Source organism: Tamandua tetradactyla, chromosome 3 (genome assembly GCF_023851605.1).
Source record: "Tamandua tetradactyla isolate mTamTet1 chromosome 3, mTamTet1.pri, whole genome shotgun sequence".
Classification (NCBI taxonomy): domain Eukaryota; kingdom Metazoa; phylum Chordata; class Mammalia; order Pilosa; family Myrmecophagidae; genus Tamandua; species Tamandua tetradactyla.
This window is the reverse complement of record NC_135329.1, coordinates 84,648,741-84,665,823: the sequence shown is the minus strand read 5'-3', so window position 1 is coordinate 84,665,823 and position 17,083 is coordinate 84,648,741.

The window sequence follows — 17,083 nt, the reverse complement described above, 5'->3', positions numbered from 1 at the left end:
TCAATCTTGCAGAGGCAGTCATTTCTTTTCATCCTGATTCAGTAATGTATGTTGGAAACTTTAGATTATCTCCACAGAGATGTGACACACCCATTGTGGGTGTGACCTTTTGATTAGATGGAGATGTGACTCCACCCATTCCAGGTGGGTCTTCTTTAGTCTCCTAGAGTCTTTAAAATGGGAAACATTTTGGAGAAACCTCAGAAATGACAGAGCCGATGGAAATTTCAGAGCAGTGCCAACACTTGGAGAACAGAGACACAGATGTTTGGAGGTACTTGGAGCCCAGCAGATGTTGCCATGAGATGTTAAGCAAGCCAGAACCTGGAGAGAGCCAAGGGAAGCCAAGAGTTGAAAATCAGCCCTAGAGAAATAAAGTAAGGAACCTCCACAGGAACAGTATGTGAAAGCAACAGAGCCCAGGAGCAAGGGACCAGCATGCCTTCCCAGCTAACAGATTTGTTCCAGTTACATTGGCCTTTCTTGAATTAATGTATCTCTCTTTGGAAGCCTTAGTTTGGACATTTTCATAGGCTTAGAACTGTGAAGTTGTAACATTAAATTCCCTTCATAAAAAGGAAATATAAATGTTTTGTATATTGCAATCCAGCAGCTTACAAATGAAAATATCCCCTAATATCAAAGTCAAGTAAAGATATCACTGGAAAATAAATTACAGACCAATATCCTTCATGAATATAGAGGCAAACATCCTCAACAAAATACTAGTAAACTTAATTCAACAGTACATTAAAAGAATTACTCACCATGATCAACTGAAATAATGGGTGGAAATATTCAAAAACCATATATCTGATAATTGCTTAAAATCCATAAAATAGAAAGAATTCCTATAAATCAACAACAAAAAATCAATCAGATCTTCAAAAACATGAGAGAATTCACTCTGGAGAGAAATTCCATGAATGTCATTGTTCCGGTTTGCTAGCTGCTGGAATGCATATACCAGAAATGGGACTGCTTTTAAAAAGGGGTATTTATTAAGTTGCTAGTTTACAATTATAAGGCCAAGAAAATGCCCTAGTTAAAGCAAGTCTATAAAAATGTTCAAATTAAGGCACCAACAAGAGCTTACCTTCACTCAAGGAAAAGCCGATGAAGTTCAGGGTTTCTCTCTCAACTGGAAAGGCACATGGCAAACATGCTAGTTTCCTCTCCAGGCCTCTTGCTTCATGAAGCTCCTCCGGGGGAGGGTGTTCTCCTTCTTCATCTCCAATGTGACCAGAATAAAAATTTAAAAAAAAAAAAAGCCATAGAACTGTACAACACAAAGAGCAAACCCTAGTGTTAACTGTGGATTAGGGTTCATAGCATAGTTATATTAATACTGTTTCATCAACTGTAACAGTTTACACGTATGCAAAATATTAACAACAGGGAAAACTGTGTATGGGAGGTGTGTATAGGAGCTCTGTATTTTTTGCATGTTTTTCTGTAACTCTACAACAGCTTTCATAAAAAAAATTTAAATTAAAACTGAATTTAATTAAAAATATAAATAGACATCTATAGAATTGGAAAGCACAATGTTGGGAAATATGTAACATTTAAAATGTAGTAAAGGAATTAGAAATGATGGAGTAAAAAATGTCACCAGAAAATCTAGATATCTATGCTGATCCCCATTCTCTCTCAATCTTTAGCTCATTACTTTCCACCAGACAAATTGAAAATATTTAGATAAACTATCCATTTGCAGATAATTTAATTAAACTTGTATAATGAAGAACAAGCTGAGATCTTATTTACACTGAAGAAGGATTGTAACATGCTAAAATAAAAACATTTCAATGGGCATGTAAAAAGAACCTATCATTATTAACACTATTTCCAGTGACCTGTTAGTGTGAACCATGATTTTCAACCCTGACCTGATTAAAATCAGAAGGAAGGGCTTGACAGTATTATATTACATCTTACCATGTGGTTTAAGTTTAACAATACTTGATTACAAGCAAGCACACTGATGCAATGTATAGAAACTCTTTCCTAATTTAAAAAAAAATGGGGGAGGGATTTATCTGTTGTATTTAATATTAGTAAATAATATTTTATGTAAATGTCATGTTTTTATTTTGTGCGGTAGAATATCATTTTGTGAATTTTTGTTTTGGTCACATGTATGTGTATTTGGTTTCAATGCAAGACGTATTCTTATGGGTTATAGGTAAAAAGTGTTTGAAGCATCCTGAGCTAGAGGACAGGGAGAATTTTGCCTACTAGCTCTGAAAAAGGCAGGGTTGAAGTAGAACTAAATCCTTCCATGAGGTAAATTTGGAGAAACCTTGGTGCCACCTTTCCTGGTAGAGGGGCTAAGGGAAAGAAATGACCTCTATGGCTCTAGGTTCCTTATGAAGAAGTCTTGAGGGCAGTAGCTTCAGTGGAGTCTGGGGATAGAAGTAAGGGGGTGATCTAGTTTGCTAGCTGCCGGAATGTGATATACCAGAAACAGAACAGCTTCTAAAAGAGGGAATTTATTAAGTTGCAGGTTTACAGTTCTCAGGCCATGAAATGTCTTAATTAAAGCAAGTCTATATAAATGTCCAAATTAAGGCACCAACAAGAGGTTACCTTCACTCAGGAAAGGCGGATGAAGTTCAGGGTTTCTCTCTCAACTGGAAAGGCACACGATGAACATGGTAACATCTGTTAGTTTCCTCTCCAGGCCTCTTGCTTCATGAAGCTCCCCGAGGGGGTCTTCCCTCTTCAGCTCCAAAGGTTTCTGACTGAGTGGGCTCTCAAGCTTTTTCCAAAATGTTTCCTCTTTTAAAGGATTCCAGTAAACTAATTAAGACCCACCTGGAATGGGTGGCATCTCATCTCCCTCTAATCAAAGGTTAATACCCACAATTGGGTGCGTCACATTTCTCTGGAGATAATCTAATCAGGTTTCCAAACTACAGTACTGAATAGAGATGAAAAGAAACGGCTGCCTCTACAAGATGGATGAGGATTAAAACATGGCTTTTCTAGGGCTCACATTATCCTTTCAATCCAGCACAGGGGATTTGCAAATTTGGAAGAGAAAAAGGTACATACTCATTTTCACTACATGAAAATGACCAATTTCTTCTGTTATAAATAGAAGCAGTCATATTAGCAATACCTGTAATCTTGTCACCAATAGAAATAACATATTTTTATATCACATCACACAAATTGTACCTTAAAATACAAACTGCAACCATTACTCTATCGAAAGTATTTTGCTTATTAGGTATTGTTATTTAATGCATTAATAAAGAAGCACATGCATTAATATGTACAGATTTGGTTTTGTTATATTTTTTAATAACAACTGTGCATCTCTGTAACTTGTTTCCTTTATAACCTTATGTATTTATTGTGTGCGTTTAAGAACACTATTTTGAGAAGGGGTTGAGAGATTCTGCTAGACTGTGAAAGGGGGTCTGTGACATATAACAAATTAGGAACATCTTCTCTAAGGGATATTATTATAGAACGAGGTTCTGTTACCTCCCACCCCCACCCCCAGTCTTCACCCCCAAGTCTTTTCTTATCTGTTTCTTCCATCTTCTTGGCTACTACCAGGACCCTCCCCCTGACCAGTGTCTTTAATAAGTAGCATGTGGTTCCAGCTTTGACTTGACAACTTCTCAAAGGCTGTTGTGGTCCTTTTCGTGCCCTCCCAAGAAACTAACCCACTGCGAGTCTGCTGAGGACCAGGCAGAAGAAGGTCCACCAGTCACCCACTGCCACAAGGCCACACGGAGAGCTGCTGATCCTGAGAAAAACAGCTCATATAATAGAAAAACAGCTCATATCATGGAAAAACCACAGTACATAATGGAAGCCCCTCTGGCTCCAGGCCTACCGGATTCTTTCCCCGCTTCCTGAAGGAGTCCTGCCTACTCCTGTGATTTTTCTGACCACATCATTTCATATTTAAGTCCCCCATCTCAGTGCCTTACATCTGTAGCACCCTCCAGGCCCTCAGGCCACAAGATCCCCATGTCTCCATTACCAGCTTTGAGTTATCACCGGCCCCACCGGCTGTTCCCAGTCCTTGGTGGCTTAGCTCTCAAGTTTTCCCAGACACGCGGCACTCCCAATCTGGAACGTTCACCTGGAAGAATTCCACGCTTCCACGGAGAACTGAACGGTGCCTTCGGATTGGGGTTAAGGACCCGTCTTGGAGGGAGCCCTGTACAGCCCTGCTCCCGGGGCACCCCGGCGTCAGTGCTCACTCTGACCTCTAGAGGGAGCCCCACGAGCGACGAAGGAGGCTAGCACCTCCAGCCCGCAGGGAAAAGGAAGCCTGTGTCCTTCCACCAGGCTCCGTCCACCTCCAGAGTTCACCTGTGCAGCAGTCAGAATGCAGATGGATGCTTCAGGCAGCTAAGACTCCACCTGGCCTCCTCATCAGTGCTCGGGTACTTTCTTGATGGACACCCTGCCCTTTGGTAAGGAAGCGCAAAGGGTTTATCTAGAAAGTAACCAGTTGGCAGTAAACACCTATCTCCAAACTCATCTAGCCTTCTAAGAATAAATAATGCTTTCACTGTGTTTAGTTTTATCTTTTTCCCCCTTTAAGCTGTTAGAAGCACTTTGACATGTTTTACTTTTCCCAGTGTTTATCGTGACATGTTTCAAATACATAAAAGTTAAAAGATTAGTGTAATGAGCTGTTAAAGAATGAACAATTTTTAATATCTCACCACTTCTGCTTTCTCTGGACCCCCCACTTGTCCCCTATAAGTGTGTGTGGTTGTGCGCATTTGTGGTTTGCGTACACCCACTGTGTTTTTCTGGACGATTTGGAAAGTGAAGTTCGGGCATCAAGCTGCTTTATCTGAAATTCTTCAGTATGCATCTCTTAGGAATAAGACTTTTCTCCTACAAAATATTAACACTATCAAAGTTGCTCTGGTGAGCTCCAGAGTCCTGAAAGGGCCCCATCGTTTGCTGTTCCCTGGGAGAATGGCTTTCTCAGCAGGTGCATCAGCAGTGCAGGGCCCAGGTGCCAGTTTCTGCCTCAGCGATTCCCAGGGGCCAGCCATCGGGCCTCCCTTAGATGGTCTAGCTGAATCTGGTCTTGATCTGATGAAAAAACCAGACTTTCAGGATTGGTTTCCAGGCATGGGTAACCCAGCAGTCCCTCTCCTTTACATTTTAGATGTTTATTATTTTGATTAAGAAGTGCATTCTCACTTTACAAAAGGGTTTACGGTGCAGAGTCTCCTTCCCACTCCAGTCCCTCAGCTATTCAGCTCCTATCCCTAGAGGCAGCCAATCTTAGCACCTTCCTGTGCATCACTCTCAAAACTGCCTATGCGTGTGCAAGCAGATATGCGTATGCACATGGTCCCTTTCCATTATAGAAATGGTAGCACATTATATGCACTGAGCTGCACCTGTTTCCACCAATACTCTGTATATAGCTAAAAGACAAGCACAATTTTATGTTTGAAACAGTGCTGGTGCCTAAATTTAAACACCTCTAAGGTAATCAAGATTGTACAACCAACTCTATATCCAAAAGGGCTAGAGGGTTCCAATCTTATAAGACATTCCAGTGGCTACAGAAAGTTTGCCCAGGGAACCTCATTTCTTACAAAGGGGGGTCCTCTGGAGACTTCTGCCAAGCGCTGCCCCTAGAGATCCAAACTCTACATACTATGAAAGACAGTCACTACTGATACCAAACATATTCCTAGCTAATACAGGATGAGCATGATCTCTTTCCAGTGTGATGTATACTTTATTGACAATGATTTCTTTACAATGTCAATTAACATTAAAATGTAGTGGGCAGACTTCCGGAGAAGATGGCGGCTTAGTAAGACGCGCGGATCTTAGTTTCTTCTCCAGGACAGCTACTAGGGGAGTAGAAATGATACAGAACAGCGCCCAAAGCCACAACAGAGATAAAAAAGACAGCGTACCCCATCCTGGAACGGCTGGCTGGCTGAGAGAAGCCGCTCGGGTGAGATTGCCGAGGCGCACGGGCTTTACCGGGCGGGAGGGCAAGCGGCCGGAGTCACTCCCTTCCCCCTTCCCGGGCCGGCTGGGAGAATTGGAGAGGCGGTCCCCTGAAACCGTGGCGGCAGGCGCCCATACCACGCGCAGCCCCCCAGACCAATTGAGAGAATTGGATCGGAAATCCCCAGGCCGCGGAGAACAGTGACGGGTGGGGGAGGCCCCTTCCAAACCCGTGACTCCCCGGGAACGTGCACTCTCCCGGGCGGGCCGCTGCCGCTGGCGCCCTCCCGCCACGCTTGTCGCCCCAGGCCGACTAGGAAATTCGGACGGGTGCTTTCCCGGGCTGCGGCAGCCAGCAACCCTCCCCGCATTCGGACCCCGGGCCGGCTCGAACCCTTCCAAGCCGCTTCGGCTAGCGAACCTCCCGGACGGCGAGAGTTTTCCAAAGTTAAAGGTCCCACAGCACCTTTTACTGGTGGGACCCGCAGACAAACGTGTGCCACGAGCGTCACCTACTGGGCAGGATAAGAAAAACAGAACCCAGAGATTTCACAGAAAAATCTTCCTAACTTTTGGATGCAATACCCAGGGAAATCTGTCTAAATGCGCAGACGCCAACAGAAGATAACGGATCACGCTCAAATAATTGAAAATATGGCCCAGTCAAAGGAACAAACCAATAGTTCAAACGAGATACAGGAACTGAGGCAACTAATGCTGAATATACGAACAGAAATGGAAAACCTCTTCAAAAACGAAATCGATAAATTGAGGGAGGACATGAAGAAGACATGGGCTGAACATAAAGAAGAAATAGAAAAACTGAAAAAACAAATCACAGAACTTATGGAAGTGAAGGACAAAGTAGAAAAGATAGAAAAAACAATGGATTCCTACAATGATAGATTCAAAGAGACAGAAGATAGAATTAGTGATTTGGAGGATGGAACATCTGAATTCCAAAAACAAACAGAAACTATCGGGAAAAGAATGGAAAAATTTGAACAGGGTATCAGGGAACTCAAGGACAATATGAAGCGCACAAATATACGTGTTGTGGGTGTCCCAGAAGGAGAAGAGAAGGGAAAAGGAGGAGAAAAACTAATGGAAGAAATTTTCACTGAAAATTTCCCAACTCTTATGAAAGAACTAAAATTACAGATCCAAGAAGTGCAGCGCACCCCAAAGAGATTAGACCCAAACAGGCGTTTTCCAAGACACTTACTAGTTAGAATGTCACAAGTCAAAGAGAAAGAGAGGATCTTGAAAGCAGCAAGAGAAAAACAATCCATCACATACAAGGGAAACCCAATAAGACTATGTGTAGATTTCTCAGCAGAAACCATGGAAGCTAGAAGACAGTGGGATGATATATTTAAATTACTAAAAGAGAAAAACTGCCAACCAAGACTCCTATATCCAGCAAAATTGTCCTTCAAAAATGAGGGAGAAATTAAAACATTCTCAGACATAAAGTCACTGAGAGAATTTGTGACCAAGAGACCAGCTCTGCAAGAAATACTAAAGGGAGCACTAGAGTCAGAACCAAAAAGACAGAAGAGAGAGGTATGGAGAAGAGTGTAGAAAGAAGGAAAGTCAGATATGATATATATAATGCAAAAGGCAAAATGTTAGAGGAAAATATTATCCAAACAGTAATAACACTAAATGTTAATGGACTGAATTCCCCAATCAAAAGACATAGAATGGCAGAATGGATTAAAAAACAGGATCCTTCTATATGCTGTCTACAGGAAACACATCTTAGACGCAAAGATAAACATAGGTTGAAAGTGAAAGGTTGGGAAAAGATATTTCATGCTAATAACAACCAGAAAATAGCAGGAGTGGCTATACTAATATCCAACAAGTTAGACTTCAAATGTAAAACAGTTAAAAGAGACAAGGAAGGACACTATATACTAATAAAAGGAACAATTAAACAAGAAGACATAACAATCATAAATATTTACGCACCGAACCAGAATGCCCCAAAATACGTGAGGAATACACTGCAAACACTGAAAAAGGAAATAGACACAAATACCATAATAGTTGGAGACTTCAATTCACCACTCTCATCAATGGACAGAACATCTAGACAGAGGATCAAAAAAGAAATAGAGAATCTGAATATTACTATAAAGGAGCTAGACTTAACAGACATTTATAGGACATTAAATCCCACAACAGCAGGATACACCTTTTTCTCAAGTGCTCATGGATCATTCTCAAAGATAGACCATATGCTGGGTCACAAAGCAAGTCTTAACAAATTTAAAAATATTGAAATCATACACAACACTTTCTCGGATCATAAAGGAATGAAGTTGGAAATCAATAATAGGTGGAATGCCAGAAAATTCACAAATACGTGGAGGCTAAACAACACACTCTTAAACAACGAGTGGGTCAAAGAAGAAATTGTAAGAGAAATTAGCAAATACCTCGAGGCAAATGAAAATGAAAACACAACATATCAAAACTTATGGGATGCAGCAAAGGCAGTGCTAAGAGGGAAATTTATTGCCCTACATGCCTATATCAGAAAAGAAGAAAAGGCAAAAATGCAGGAATTAACTGTTCACTTGGAAGAACTGGAGAAAGAACAGCAAACTAATCCCAAAGCAAGCAAAAGGAAAGAAATAACAAAGATCAGAGCAGAAATAAATGAAATTGAAAACATGAAAACAATAGAGAAAATCAATATGATCAGAAGTTGGTTCTATGAGAAAATCAATAAGATTGATGGGCCTTTAGCAAGACTGACAAAAAGAAGAAGAGAGAGGATGCAAATAAATAAGATCAGAAATGGAAGAGGAGACATAACTACTGACCTCACAGAAATAAAGGAGGTAATAACAGGATACTATGAACAACTTTACGCTAATAAATACAACAATTTAGATGAAATGGACGGGTTCCTGGAAAGACATGAACAACCAACTTTGACTCAAGAAGACATAGATGACCTCAACAAACCAATCACAAGTAAAGAAATTGAATTAGTCATTCAAAAGCTTCCTAAAAAGAAAAGTCCAGGACCAGACGGCTTCACATGTGAATTCTACCAAACGTTCCAGAAAGAATTAGTACCAACTCTCCTCAAACTCTTCAAGAAAAATCGAAGTGGAGGGAAAGCTACCTATTTCATTCTATGAAGCCAACATCACCCTCATACCAAAACCAGGCAAAGATATTACAAAAAAATAAAACTACAGACCAATCTCTCTAATGAATATAGATGCAAAAATCCTCAATAAAATTCTAGCAAATCGTATCCAACAACACATTAAAAGAATTATACATCATGACCAAGTAGGATTCATCCCAGGTATGCAAGGATGGTTCAACATAAGAAAATCAATTAATGTAATACACCATATCAACAAATCAAAGCAGAAAAATTACATGATCATCTCAATTGATGCAGAGAAGGCATTCGACAAGATTCAACATCCTTTCCTGTTGAAAACACTTCAAAGGATAGGAATACAAGGGAACTTCCTTAAAATGATAGAGGGAATATATGAAAAACCCACAGCTAATATCATCCTCAATGGGGAAAAATTGAAAACTTTCCCCCTAAGATCAGGAACAAGACAAGGATGTCCATTATCACCACTATTATTCAACATCATGTTGGAGGTTCTAGCCAGAGCAATTAGACAAGAAAAAGAAATACAAGGCATCAAAATTGGAAAGGAAGAAGTAAAACTATCATGTGTTTGCAGATGATATGATACTATACATCGAAAACCCGGAAAAATCCACAACAAAACTACTAGAGCTAATAAATGAGTACAGCAAAGTAGCAGGTTACAAGATCAACATTCAAAAATCTGTAGCATTTCTATACACTAGTAATGAACAAGCTGAGGGGGAAATCAAGAAACCAATCCCATTTACAATTGCAACTAAAAGAATAAAATACCTAGGAATAAATTTAACTAAAGAGACAAAAAAACCTATATAAAGAAAACTACAAAAAACTGTTAAAAGAAATCACAGAAGATCTAAATAGATGGAAGGGCATACCGTGTTCATGGATTGGAAGACTAAATATAGTTAAGATGTCAATCCTACCTAAACTGATTTACAGATTCAATGCAATACCAATCAAAATCCCTACAACTTATTTTTCAGAAATAGAAAAACCAATAAGCAAATTTATCTGGAAGGGCAGGGTGCCCCGAATTGCTAAAAACATCTTGAGGAAAAAAAACGAAGCTGGAGGTCTCGCGATGCCGGACTTTAAGGCATATTATGAAGCCACAGTGGTCAAAACAGCATGGTATTGGCATAAAGATAGATATATCGACCAATGGAATCGAATAGAGTGCTCAGATATAGACCCTCTCATCTATGGACATTTGACCTTTGATAAGGCAGTCAAGCCAACTCACCTGGGACAGAACAGTCTCTTCAATAAATGGTGCCTAGAGAACTGGATATCCATATGCAAAAGAATGAAAGAAGACCCATCTCTCACACCCTACACAAAAGTTAACTCAAAATGGATCAAAGATCTAAACATTAGGTCTAAGACCATAAAACAGTTAGAGGAAAATGTTGGGAGATATCTTATGGATCTTACAACTGGAGGCGGTTTTATGGACCTTAAACCTAAAGCAAGAACACTGAAGAAGGAAATAAATAAATGGGAGCTCCTCAAAATTAAACACTTTTGTGCATCAAAGAACTTCATCAAGAAAGTAGAAAGACAGCCTACACAATGGGAGACAATATTTGGAAATGACATATCAGATAAAGGTCTAGTATCCAGAATTTATAATGAGATTGTTCAACTCAACAACAAAAAGACAGCCAACCCAATTACAAAATGGGAAAAAGACTTGAACAGACACCTATCAGAAGAGGAAATACAAATGGCCAAAAGGCACATGAAGAGATGCTCAATGTCCCTGGCCATTAGAGAAATGCAAATCAAAACCACAATGAGATATCATCTCACACCCACCAGAATGGCCATTATCAACAAAACAGAAAATGACAAGTGCTGGAGAGGATGCGGAGAAAGAGGCACACTTATCCACTGTTGGTGGGAATGTCAAATGGTGCAACCACTGTGGAAGGCAGTTTGGCGGTTCCTCAAAAAGCTGAATATAGAATTGCCATACGACCCAGCAATACCATTGCTGGGAATATACTCAAAGGACTTAAGGGCAAAGACACAAACGGACATTTGCACACCAATGTTTACAGCAGCGTTCTTTACAATTGCAAAGAGATGGAAACAGCCGAAATCTCCATCAACAGAAGAGTGGCTAAACAAACTGTGGTATATACATACGATGGAATACTATGCAGCTTTAAGACAGGATAAACTTATGAAGCATGTAATAACGTGGATGGACCTAGAGAACATTATGCTGAGTTTGTCTAGCCAAAAACTAAAGGACAAATACTGTATGGTCCCACTGATGTGAACAGACATTCGAGAATAAATTTGGAATATGTCATTGGTAACAGAGTCCAGCAGGAGGTAGAAACAGGGTAAGATAATGGGCAATTGGAGCTGTTGGGATACAGACTGTGCAACAGGACTAGATACAAAAACTCAAAATGGACAACACAATAATACCTAATTGTAAAGTAATCTTGTTAAAACACTGAATGAAGCTGCATCTGAGCTATAGGTTTTTGTTTTGTTTTGTTTTGTTTTGTTTTGACTTTACTATTATTACTTTTATTTTTGTCTCTATATTAACATTCTATATCTTTTTCGGTTATGTTGCTAGTTTTTCTAAACCGATGCAAATGTACTAAGAAATGATGATCATGCATCTATGTGATGATGTTAAGAATTACTGATTGCATATGTAGAATGGTATGATTTCTAAATGTTGGGTTAATTTCTTTTTTTCTGTTAATTAAAAAAAAAAAAGAGAAGGGGTAATTGGAGCTGAAGGGATACAGACTGTACAACGGGACTGGATATAAAAACTCAGAAATGGACAGCACAATACTACCCAATTGTAATGCAATTATGTTAAAACACTGAATGAAGCTGCATGTGAGGTATAGGTTTTTTGTTTTTTTTTCTTTCTTTCTATTAATGTTTTAAATCTTATTCTGTTGTCTTTTACTTTCTTTTTCTAAATCGATGCAAATGTACTAAGAAATGATGAATATGCAACTATGTGATGTTATTAAGAATTACTGATTGTACATGTAGAATGGAATGATTTCTAATTGTTTTGTTAATTCTTTTTTTAATTAATAAAAAAAAAGAAAAAAAAATGTAGTGGGCAGACAGCAGGTGATCCTTAGTGGAACTTGGGAAGTGCTAGAAAGTGAGGATTGATTTTGAATCTCTATTCTGTCACCACTTTCATGACCCTATGGCCACCCACTCCATTTATTTTTTTTCTGTGGAGTCATTCCTCTAAAATCCACCTTGTCATTGATCTAGTCTGCTAGCTTCCAGAATGCAATATACCAGAAATGGAATGGCTTTTAAAGAGGGAAATTTAATAAGTTACAAGTGTACAGTTCTAAGGCCAAGAAAATGGGCCAATTAAAGCAAGTTTATAGAAATGTCCAATTTAAGGCATCCAGGGAAAGATACCTTGGCTCAAGAAGGCCGATGACTTCAATGTTGCTCTCTCAGCTGGAAGGAGGGCACATGGCAAACATGGCAGCGTCTGCTGGCTTTCTTGTGGCTCTACAAAAAGGCATTCTCTCCAGAATGTTTCCTCTTTTAAAAGATTCCAGTAAGCAACTCCACCTTCAGTGGGTGGAGACACACCTCCATGGAAATCATCTAATCAAAAGTTACCACCCACAATTGGGTGGGTCACATCTTCATGGAAACAATCAAAATGCTCCCACCCAGCAATATTGAATGAGGATTAAAGGGCATGGCTTTTCTGGGGTCCACCACAGGTTCAAACTGGCCCAGTCATTAATATTTATTTATATTTTATTGTTTAATAATGTGGTTCATCAGCATTTTAAGCATTAATGTTTGTTAAAAACAACATTGTCTATGTTTATAATATGAATATATTAATATTGCTACTAATATAATGATATGTCTAATATTAATGTTATTCATATTTATATTTTGGAGGAAAACAAGGGCTGAGCCTCCTTGAATTTGACAAACATCTTTAAGAAGGAAATTTTGCAGAGTTTAAAGCTCTGCCTGGTAACAGTGTTAAGCCTGAGGGACCTTTGGTATAGGAGAGTAATGATGTTATAAGAAATACAAGTATTGGGCAATGATAGAATAGTATTCATAATCATGTGAAATTTGGCACACTTGTCTCTACCCAGAGAAAAGCTGAAAGACTGTGCATGATGAGCTGGAGAGCTTCCCCAAAGAAATCGCTTGGGGAAAATCCACAAGATAACTAGCATAAAAATTCTAGTTCCATTTCAGCATAAAGTCCTCATTCTTTGTGCCAGGAAGAGCCAAGGGGCAATGAGAATTGGACTCAGAAAAGATCCAAAAGGCTTAATGTTTGCAGTAGAAAAATACTGCAGTAAAGTGAAGAAGGTTTTGTCAAGCAAGATAAAAAATAACCTATTGGTGCTGCTAACACAATATTGTGAATGTAATTAATACTACTGAGTTGTATGCTTGAATGTGGTTAAAATTTTGAATTGTATATTTGTAACTACAATAAAAGGTTAACAATTAAATTAAAAAATAATCTACCTGCATCTTCAGGTTCACAGTGTTTATTCTAAACAAAGTGAGGAAATTTTTCTTGCTTATTCATGTTGTAGGTGTTAAGAGCTGAAAAACAAATTTTATCATCCACTTTATATGGCAGAGGGTAAGATATTATGACCTTTGGAATGAATGTTAAACCTCAAAGTTATATGTTTTTGTAGGTGGAGTGTAAGGAAGACCTGGGATGGCCTTTCCAATTCTGAATTGAATTAAGCTAAATGACTCCCAAGACTAAATGGCAAAATTAGATTCAAAGTCAATGAATCTGAAGTACCCAAACATGTAGCACAACTCATTAAATCAGTGTCATTATAAACAGGGACTTGACTTCAAGGAAGACAGCAGAGTACAGAGCTCCAGGACTCAGTGCTTCCACAAAAACAGCTATTAAACAGACAGGAACTGTCTGAAACAACTGTTTTGGAACTCCAGAGGCGAGAAGAACCCTGTACAGCACTGGGGAACAGCAGGAGGAAGAGCCTGATAAATTACAGTAAAGGGCAGTAAGTTGCTCTCTCTGTACAGCAGCTACTGGTGCCCATCCCCCACTCACATGGCAGGCCACTGCTGGATCCAGTCCCTGGCTAACTCACTGGTGAGAGAAAGGGACATAACAATCCCTTACTCAAGAACAGGGTGGGCATAGCTGATCATTGATCATGGTATTGGATTAGTATTGCTGGGTGTCTGGCTCTGAGGGTAGCTGTTATTTCAACAGGTCCTGGGTAAAGGCAGTAGCAGCTATCGTTTCAACCCTTCCCAGACAGGAGCAGAGGCATGGAGGTTTAAAGATGCAGGGCTTCCTCAGGGCTGGGGGGGACAGTTAACAGAAGGGTTATCTTTGCTGGGCAGGCCAGGAAAACAGCTTTGGGGAGCCATCAGAGGCTTTTGGAGGCCCTCCCGATCCCTTCCCCAAGGAACTTTGGAGCTGGTCTGTGCCCCTTCATGGGTCCCTGGCCCTGCTTCGGCTGGGAAACACTGATTGGGAAAGTCCTGTCCAGGTGCCCCAGCCACTAGAATTTGCTTCCCTCCACCCAATTAAAAAAAAATCAACAAATGGTCCTGCAATAATGGAATAGTCACATGGAAAATTATGAAATTTTTTGTGACCCCCACCATACAGCACACACATACAAAAATGAGACATGCGACAACAAAAGGAGCGTAAAAAAACTACAGAGACAGATAGTCTAGGACACAGGCCTGCCAGCTTCAAACACTCCTGGGGAACAGAGGGCACAACCAAACTCCTGTAAACAGAAGACCTGCAAAACAACTGAGAAGCAAAATCCCAGGACAAGCCAGAGGCCCAGAAAGACAGGGAAAACCCTGCACGGCGCATTCGCCTTGGGTAGACCATCTTGAGAGAAGGGCTGAAGCTCAAGAAAATCTGTCATCACCAGCTGGTGATAAAAATGGTATCTCAGAGAACAAATTCCTGAGGTTTATTAAGTTAACATTTTTGTGTGTGTGTGCTGTACAGTGGGGGTCACATTTCATTATTTTTCCATATGACTATCTCACTATTGCAGCACCATTTGTTGAAATTTTTTTTTTAATTGGGTAGAGGGAAGTGAATGGGCTCGGAATTGAACTTGGGTCTCTCTCATGGCAGGTGAGAATTCTACCACTGAATTATCCTTTCACCCCCTGAGTTAACATTTTAAAATATTAAAATGTGCAGTGTGCAATAAGAGCACAAAACTAACAAAGAAATAGAAATGATGGCCCATGCAAAGGAAGAGCATAAAAATACAGAAAACACTAATGGAGTAAGATGAGTATATGCATAAACCAAACAAAACCTTTTTAAAAAATCTTTAAAAATGTTGAAGGTAATGGAGGATTTTGGGAAAACAATGAATGAACAATATGAGAAACTTAGTAAAGACAGACATTTTTAAAAAGAATGAAACAGAACTATTGGAGTTGAAGACAACAAAAACTGAAATGAAAAATTCTTAGATGGTTTCAAGAGCAGATTGGAGCTGAAAGAAGAATGAATCAGTGAACTTGAAGAAAAGACAAAATAAATCAAGCTGAGGAGCAGAAACGAAAAGGAAATGTTAAAGGTGAAAACAAGGTAGGGTTTAACAAATGAATATGATTACAGAATCATTAAATTGATACTTCTTTTACTTCCCAGCATCTTAGAGCAGCTTAGAAGTAAAAACTTAAAATTCTGGAATTGTAACCCATACCAAACTCTGAAATCTGTTCTACAACTAATTGCTGGGCTGTGCTTTGAAATTTATTGCTTTTTGGTATATATGTTATTTTTCACAAAAAAAGAAAAAAAGTCGATTGTGATGATAAAAATATTTATTCCTTCTAATCTCCTATGTTCTGGATCAGCTAGAAGGAAAAATTTGAGACAATGGTATGATAGCACATGACAAACTCTGGGTTCTGTCTTGTAGCTACATGTTGAAAAGTACTCTGAAAACGATTGCTTTTTCCTTTCTTTGCTTTACATATATATATATATATATTATATCATACAATAAAAAAGAGTTAAAGTGAAGACAGCTCAAAAGTGGGATACCATCAAATGCACTAATGTACACATTATGGGAGTACAAATGGAGAAGAAAGAGAGAAGGGGGCATAGAGAATAGTCAAAGAAGAGGGACAGAGAACTTCCAAACTTAGCAAAAGACTCAAATATGCACATCCACAGAGCTCAAAGAACACCAAACAGGATAAAGATGAAGATAAGTGCCCCCATCATATATTGATTAGATTATAAAATGCAAAGGAGAAAGTTCTGAAAGTTGCAAGAGAAAAGTAATGTGTTCAGTACTTTGCTGAAAAGATTAAGTGATAATTTCTCATCAGAAACCATGAAGAAAAGAGAGCAGTAGGTGAAAATATTTAAATTGTTGAAGAAAAACACTTGCCAGCCAAGAATTTTATATCCAGCAAGATTCTCTTTCAAAAATGAGGGAGAGATTAAGGCATTCTCAGACAAAAGCTGAAGGAGTTCATCATCTCTAAACATGCCCTACAAGCAATACTAAAGAGAGTTCTTCAGACTGAAAGGAAAGGACATTAGACAGTGGTTCACAGCAGCATAAAGAAATAATGCCCTCTGGTAAAGGTGATTATTTGGGTAATTATAAGTGCTAGTTTTATTGTAGTATACTATTTGGTATGTAACTCCACTTCTTACTTCCTACAGTTATATAAAAATTAATGATAAATTTATGTTTTTGGACATACAATGTGCAAAGTTATAAGTGGTTAACAAGTACTTTAAAAAGCAGTGGGGGAAAGAAGAGTGTGGGAAATGGTATGTGCTTGCTATTGAAATTAAGTTGGTATCAAACCAAATGTTATTTGTAATATATTTAGGATGTTAAAATTTAACCCCATCATAACTACAAGGAAAATAGATTAAAAATATATCTAGAT